The sequence below is a fragment of the Apodemus sylvaticus genome, chromosome 2, assembly GCF_947179515.1.
Source record: "Apodemus sylvaticus chromosome 2, mApoSyl1.1, whole genome shotgun sequence".
In the NCBI taxonomy this organism is placed as follows: domain Eukaryota; kingdom Metazoa; phylum Chordata; class Mammalia; order Rodentia; family Muridae; genus Apodemus; species Apodemus sylvaticus.
In genome coordinates this window covers 79,931,810-79,938,241 of record NC_067473.1, presented here as the reverse complement: position 1 = coordinate 79,938,241, position 6,432 = coordinate 79,931,810, and positions in this window count along the sequence as shown.

The window sequence follows — 6,432 nt, the reverse complement described above, 5'->3', positions numbered from 1 at the left end:
CAACCATGGCAGTTAAATATTTACTATTAAATAGGATTATAAAATATTAATATCTAATATTATGGCACAATTTAAAAATGAAATACTATGTAAAAACTGATAAATGGGATTAAATGATTATAAAATACTATATATAATTCCAAGAATATATATACACAGAAAAGAGTCTGGAAAAATATTTACTAGGAAATTAACAGGAAACAAATGTCTGGCCAAAAGAGGGACACGACCAATACTTTTTCTTTGTGCCTTCCCTGCATTTTCAAAAGTTCCTATAACAAATATCCATCATTTTGCAGGTAGAAAAATTTATTTGGAAACAAAGGATAAATTATTAAAGCTACTGTCCTGGTTGGTTTTTCATCAACCTGACACGAGTTAAGGAAGAGGTACCTCAACTGAGAAAATGCTCCCATCAGATTGTGCTGTAGGCAGGTCTGTGGGGTGTTTTCTTGGTTAATGATGAATGTGGGAGGGACCAGCTCCCTATGGTTAGTACCACCTCTGAGCACATGTTTCCAAGTTGTATAAGAAAGCAGGCTGGGGGAGCTGAAGAGATGGCTCAGCAGTTAAGAGCACTGACTACTCTTCCGAGGTCCTGGGTTTAAATCCCAGCAACCACATGGTGGCTCACAACCATGCATAATGAGATTGGATGCCCTCTTCTGGAGTGTCTGAAGATAGCTACAGTGTACTTACATATAATAAAAAAATAAATCTTAAAAAAAAAAAAAAACCAAGCAGGCTGAGCAAGCTATGAGGAGCAATCCAGTAAGCAGCATCCTTCCATGACCTCTGTTATCAGTTCTTCCCTTGAATGCCCTCAAGGATGGGCTGGGATGTGGAAGTATGAAATGAACCAAACCCTTTATTCTGTCTCTCTCTGTATGTGCCACATGTATGTGGTAGACATATATATGGGTACACGTGGGTGTTAACCTTAGGAGACATTCCTTTAAATGTTTTTAGAGTGATGGTCTTTCATTGGCCTGGCTTTCCCATTGGGCTCTGCAGGCTGGTCAAGTGAGCTCAGGGATCCATGTGCCTCTGCCTCCCTAGCTCTGGTGGGGAGACATATAAACCCGGCTCACTCTAAGTTTATATGTTTGTCTTTCTTTAGGATTCTCATAACCGCAAGATGAGAAAACACTTTGTGTGGCTAAGAATAGGGGATAGGAGAAAACCTATTCAGCGGCCATGAGTAGAGAAGCAAGTGGCCAAACCTCGAAGTGGTCTAAGGCCATCCGGCCGGCAGGTACTCTGATTCCTAGAACAGGTCTGTTCTAGTTTCTTTTAGTGTGTCTGGCTACCCCAACCCTAGTGGGATACAAGGACAACGGTTAGTTCTGAGATGGGCTGCACCCAGAAAGGCTTCCTCCCTCAGGCACTCTCATCTGGCTGCCGAATGCAGCTGGTGGCATCTGGGGAGAGTCATCTAGAAGCTTCATCCATACCACTTGCCTAGTGACCAGTTTTCCTCAAGTTGATGCTGAGAACCATGGAGATTCCCTGGAGACAGGCTGAGAAGGCTTTTCTAAACTTCTGCTGGAGCTTATGCAGTACATAGGCTGATTCTAATGAGTTAGGGGCAGGGCGCCAAGATCAGGCTATCATCAAAAGGAGTAAAACTTGGGAGTTCTGTGTGGAGGAAAGGCAAAGGGGTCTGTGGGCACGACAGAAAGCCAACGGTTCATTTCCTGGCCGGTATGTTACCAACTACACCATTTCCCCAGTACCAGGCAATGGTTTATTAGATATACTTAATATGCAAGCAAGCAAGAACCTCATCAAAATCAAGACTGCAAAAGTCAAAAGCAATGAAAAGACAACCCTTAGGATGGTAGAAACCATTTACAAATCACATATCTGAATACAGGCTAGTATGCAGAACTCAGTAACAGAAAATTAGTTTAAAAGGATTTTAAAAGTGCAAGTGGCCAATAAGCTCATGAAAAGACAAAGAACGACACTACAACCATGGAAAGGCAAGTCAAAAGCAAGCAATCCCCAGCCCCAGAGCTGCTGGATGACCAGGGCTCTAGATCTGTGAAGTGGAAAAAAAAAAAAAAAAGCCTGACAAATTCCAAACAGGTCCATGGAATTCCCACATAACCCAGCAGTTCCAAAGTGTAGACTCGAAGGAATTAAACCCATGTTCATACCAATGTACAGTAATGTCAATGGCAACCTTATTCATAATCTCCAGAGTGGAAACACCAGAGGACATCAAGAATGCTAATTTGCACAAGAGAAATAACTCACAGTAATGCAGAGATGACCTGACAACCTGGTGGCTAAGTAAAAGAAACAAGATACAGAAGGCCACACACTGTCCAATTCCATTGATGAAATGTCTCCAACAGGCAGACAACAGGTAGATCACTGGGAGTTCCCAGGGCACAAGGGGCAGGAGGAGGTAGGTAAGAGTGACTGTTAAAAGAACATGGATTTTCACCAGGGGGGGTGGTAGCACACACCTTTAATCCCAGTACTGGGATCTCTGAGTTCAAGGCCAGCTTGCTCTACAGAGTTTCAAGACAGCCAAGGATACTCAGAGAAACCCTGTCTCAAAAAACCAACCAATCAACCAGTCAGACAACCAATCAACAAATCTAGTTATCTAGATAAGAGCATGAAGTTTCTTCCTGGAGTGATGGAGTTACACGATGAAAACAGTTGCATGACTTTGTGGATATATTAAAACATGTCATGCACACTTGCAGACAGTGAATTTTATATGTACTCCTATATGGTGCTGTTAAGACAAAAGAGAATAGAGTTGTTAGAAACGTCAAAATACTGGAAGAAAACAGAGCAAACAGAAAACACAATTCATAATTCTATGCCAGCAAAAACTTCAAAACTGAAGGTGATGGCTTTATAGTCAGTATAATTCAACATCAACCAAGTCAAGAACACATTAGCATGAACACAGCAGACCACAGGGGACAAAAAGAAAAAACTGATCTTCAGTGAAGATGTCAAATTAATTCCATAGAAAAAACAATCAGGGGCTGGAGAGCTGGATCAGAGGTTAAGAGCACTGACTGCTCTTCCAGAGGTCCTGAGTTCAATTCCCAGCAACCACATGGTGGCTCACAACCATTTATAATGGGATCCGATGCCCTCTTCATGTGTGTCTGATGACAGGTGCAGTATACTCATATAAATAATAAATAAATCTTTAAAAAATACATTTACCATAACAGATTATCTGGAGTGTCACATGAAGAAACACAAACCTACACCCTTACTGTGATACAGCATACAATGGGTTTCAACTGCATCATAGACCTAAATATAAGAGCTACAGAAAAAAAAAAAAACCCCAAAACAATTATCCCCCTCCCCCACAAAAAACACCAAACCAAACCAAACCAAAGATGCTGTGGCTTTGTATTAGGCAAGAATTTCTTAGGGCAGAAAACAGGAAGTTAGGAAAAGAACACACTAATAAATTGATGGCATTAAAATATAACATTTTCATTGAGGCTAGCTGTAACACAGCCTCAGACCTTTGTGGGTCCCTGGACCTTAGCATAACTGACTCCATGATGGAAGTGACCTTCGGGCTGTACAATTCATGAGGACAGCACCACCTGCCAAAACTAAAACAAAGGCCCAATCCATCAAAGTCCACATGGTTCTGGGGAAGTCTCTAAATGTACTAACCTTACTTTTTTACCTTCTGTAAAACTGTTCTTGTTAATTGTCGTCAACCTAGTTCATGGTTTCTGTGTGTAAAAGCTCACCCCAACAAAGGCTCAGTGCTCCACTGGGATCCTGAATATCCAGTGTAGCTAATACAGACTTTCTATTGGCTTAAGCCCATATCCCAGTAGTCTTCTCCAGTGAGTGCCCCACATTAGGCATGGTAGGGGCACCCAGTTATTACTCAAATAGATCCTGGAGCCATTGGTGACTCATTTCTCCATACCCGCCCCAATTCTGGGTTCCTGAATAAAAGACACACACACTCAGCTTTTATATTGATATGCCTTAATGGTTGGGCCCCTTCCAAATGTCCATGTGACTAATCCACCTCCGTCTGATAGTCTCAAGTTATTACTAAAATCTACATTCCATTTTTGCTGCCCTGGACCCAGGTTTCCAGCTCTCCTGGGACTGCTCTCCCTCATGGCGGCTCTGCTCTCCATCCCACACCTTCTCTCTTGTCCTCCACCTTTTCCTGGCATGGTGGGTCTCTCTCTTACTTCCTCCTTCCTTGATCCTTTGCCCGGGAATCTTAAAAGTCCCACCTCTGTCTGCCCTGACCTGCCATTGGCTGCTGGCAGCTTTATCTACCAATCAAAACCAACTGGGGGCAGGGACCTTCAGTGTCTTATTAAGAGTGGATGTGGGAATTTTTGTGCAATTTTGGGGACCCTAATTAACATAATACAAGCAGCACTAGACCAAACCCACTACAAACCATAGGCTACCATTCTACAAATCAGCTAATAAAAGATTTGCACTCCTTGTAAAACTTAGTAAGACAGAAGAGCCAATTAAAACTGAACAGCCCAGTGACCACACAGGTTTACCAACTCTCACCCCACCCTCCAAGCATTGACAAAGCTTTGGAAACTGATGAAAAGCACACAACAGAGCAGGTTCTGAGGTTCTGAGGCAAAGTTCTACCAGGGCGGAGGCAGCTGGGAGGACCGAACAGACTGTGAGTAAACTGAAACACTTGTGTCTGTCAGTGTTGGAAACTGTTGATTTAAGGGGCACAACATCAGGGGAAGTCAATGTGCTCAGCAGCCCAAGGACAAGAGACCGACTGGTTGGAACAGGGAACAGTAGAGCCAGGAATCGAAAGGTCTGGGTGAAGAGACCAACAGCAGGAGGGAAGTGCATGCACATGACCCAGCAATCCCACTCTTCAATACCTACCGGAAACCAATCCAAACAGACTAGAGAGAGGATGTCCAAGGAACAGCCAACCTCAGAAGCAGAAATGATAAAACTTCTTCCAACTAGTGGGTGGATAAAATGTGTCATAACACCACACTAAACTATTCACTAAAATAAGAATGCTATTCTGGCCGGGCAGTGGTGGCGCACGCCTGTAATCCCAGCACTCTGGGAGGCAGAGGCAGGCAGATTTCTGAGTTCGAGGCCAGCCTGGTTTACAGAGTGAGTTCCAGGACAGCCAGGGCTATACAGAGAAACCCTGTCTCGAAAAAAACCAAATCCAAAAAACAAAAAAACAAAAAAAACAAACAACAACAACAACAAAAAAGAATGCTATTCTGTACTAAACATGGGTAACATTTCAGGTCCATATTGGAGTTCGCTGACATAGGCTAAACTGATTGGCTGATCTACAGAAAGCAGGATGGTCAGAGTCCTAAGGCTGAAAAAAGAGTAGATGGAGAAAAGTCTTTTTTGGGGGGAGGGGGTGGGGGTGAAGGACCTCAGGTACTACAGGCCTCAAACCTGGGGTATGTAACTGAGGCTGGCCCTGAACCTCTGATCTACCAGCCTTCACCTCCTGAATGTTGGATAGTAGGCATGTACTATTTAATGTGCTATGGTGCTGGTGGGAAGTGACAGACAAGCCACTCTGCCACAATCTGGCAGCATCTTATGACGTTAAGTACCACGCAACTCAGCCATTTTTTAACCACCAATATTTATTGAAGAGAAATGAAGTTATATGTTCACATTGTATATAAATGTTCATAAGCATTGTATTCATAACATCCCAAACTAAAAGCAGCTGATGCCCACACCAGTAGGATATATTCATGTAATAGAATACTACTCTCTGAAGAAAACTGACTCAAATAACATGGATGCGCTTTTCACAGAAGCATGCTGAGTGAAATCACACTCAAAAAAAAAAAAAAAAGCCATACTAACTATACTAACTGCTTTCATCTCATACACAGCAGGATGAAGCAGACAGCAGTGGCTCAGGGCTGAGCATTGATGGATGGGAACTGACTTGAGGGACCTGGGGTGACTTGGGTGATGGAAATGTTCTGTTTTGGTTGTGGAGATAAGTCACGCAGGTGCCATTTCTGTCCAATTCCTTAGGTGTGGTTTCCCATGGGTATTTCTGTTATATGTAAAAAAGAAATAGCTCGATTAGGACACACCATTGTGCTTGATGAGCAAAGAGGGCCAACAAACCTGCCTCGCTCTCTTGTGCCTGTACCCACAGGGCTCACACAGGTTCTCACTAGTACATTAGTTTGGTTCAGCATATGAGCCCACTGTCCTATGCGACAACCATCCCTCACCCCCTCCAAAACCTGAGGACAGTTTCAAACCTCTGTTGCTGAGACAACCTTGTCATGTCTTTAGCTGATCTGGCATTTACTACAGAGGTGAGGTCAGTCTCAAACTCACAGCAACAATCCTCAGATCTGTTGGAATCACAGGCGCATGCAGGCATGCTCTATTTTTTCTTATGCTTGTTTG